We start from the raw sequence: 2,249 nt of genomic DNA, 5'->3' as shown, positions 1-2,249 counted from the left end.
TCGCTCTATACGCTAAAGTTTTTTTATTGTTTAAAAAAATAGAATTGTGAGAAAGTCAAAATTTACCGTAAAGAGCGAGGCGTTGAGGAGGGGACAGCCCCCTTCATATACGGAATAATTTCTGTTCGTTTTAAATTTTAGCGCCGTTCCTTACTTTCAGCTAAAAAAACTTGTCTTTTTTTTTTAATTTTTGACGATTTTTGAATTGATACAAGCTTTTACATTGGCTAATTGTATTTGGATAACGACAAAAAAAAGTGCGGGTTAATTTTACTTTTATTTGGTTAAATGACTCTATCGAAAGATGTTTAATTTTATTTACGAACGTTTTTATTAGCAATTAACGTACATAACTTAATAAATAACGTGCATTATAACTTTCTATAATCGTATATTTTTAACACGTATATTAGGGGTTCGCCCCCTAGTCAATATCTTGCTCTTTAAGCTAAAGTTCTAATTTTTTTTCCAATTCTTTAAAAATGACCCCTTAATCACAATCAGTTGATCAGTTGAAATCAGTTGAAAAACTTGTTTTTTTTTATATAATTTCTGATCTTTTTCTTTAATAATGCTGGTAAATCCGGTGCCCCATTCATAGAAATGTCCCTTCCCCCATGAAAACTTACTTCATGGAAAGATCCTCCCATATAACCTCCGACCCCTCCCCCCACCTACCAGAAAAAATCCTCCCCGAAAACGTCTGTATACTTCCCAATAACCAATACTATATGTTAACATTGAGTAAAGTTCATAGCTTTCAGTCCTCCCCCCGGGGACTTCGGGGGATTACGTCATCTTAAAAGACATTGTTATAATATTTTCGACCATGCTGAACAAAATGGCTATCTCAAAATTTTGATCGGGTGACTTTTGGAAAAAAATGAGCGTGGGAAGGGGCCTAGTTGCCTTCATTTTTTTGTAACTTAAAAAGAGCACTAGAACTTTTAATTTCCGTTCCAATGAGCCCTCCTACGATATTCTAGGACCACTGAATCGATACGATCACCCCTGGGAAAAAAACAAAAACAAAAAAAAACAAATAAACACGCATCCGTGATGTTTCTTCTGGCAAGAAATGAAATACTCCCCTTTTTTGTAGTCAGGTGCGTGAAACCTCTACAGTAGGGTTTTCTGATACGCTGAATATGATGGTGTGATTTTCATTAAGGTTCTATAATTTTTAGGGGATCTTTCCTCCCTTTTTTTCTAAAATCAGCAAAATTTCCTCAGGCACTTAACTTTTGATGGGTAAGACTAAACTTGATGAAACTGATATATTTCAAATCAGCATAAAAATCTGATTCTTTTGATCTATCTGTTGGTATCAAAATTCCGTGTTTTAGAGTTTCGGTTGCCATTGAGCCGGGTCGCTCCTTATTTACAGTTCGTTACCACGAACTGTTTGATTCCATGACTTTTAACGGGCGTTTCCTTTTTTTTCGAAAATAAGGCAAATTTTTGCAGGCTCGTAGCTATTAATAAGTAAAACTAAACTTAATACAACTTACACATTTAAAATCAGCACAATAAAATGATTCTATTGATATATCTATTGGTATCGAAGTTCTGTTTTTTAAGAGTTGTAGTTACTATTGAGCCGGGCTGCTCCTCGTTACCACGAATTGTTGAAAAGTATATTCAAGGTAATTGCTTTTGAAAATAAAATGATAATTTTAAAAATAAACAAAAATAATAATAATAATAAAAATAATAATAATAATAATAATAATAATAATAATAACAATAATAATAATAATAATAATAATACTAATAATAATAATAATAATGTATTTTTAACCCATATCATATACAAAAATGATAATTGTGGAGTATAAAGAAAAAAGTAGATAATACACTAAATACATTAGTACATAAAACTTAAAAACGTCGCAAGAGCAGAGTAACTACAGAAAAAAAATGTCCAAGATACAAAAAAAAGAAAAAAAAAAAAAAAAAAAAAAAAAAAAAATATGACAAAAGACAGACCAAGACTTCATACAGCGGACCAGGACTTAATGGAAAATCATTTAAAAATTTAGACCTTCATTTTGAAATGTTTAAATATTAACTGTTCATGAATATAACGAATTTATATTACTGCTGCGAAAAAAAAAGAAAATAAAACAAAACAAAAAACTACTGGAAACGAGTAAGGCCACAGTGGGCTGGCAGATACTTATATGTAGACTGGGGAAGTTTGCCTGCATGTTCCGTAAGCCTTGACCCAATATCCAGAAGACGGTAAA

The sequence above is a fragment of the Artemia sp. Qi Xiang Cuo genome, chromosome 4 (genome assembly GCF_049724085.1).
Source record: "Artemia sp. Qi Xiang Cuo chromosome 4, ASM4972408v1, whole genome shotgun sequence".
NCBI lineage: Eukaryota > Metazoa > Arthropoda > Branchiopoda > Anostraca > Artemiidae > Artemia > Artemia sp. Qi Xiang Cuo.
The sequence above is the reverse complement of the archived record's forward strand: the minus strand, read 5'-3'. Positions refer to the sequence as shown.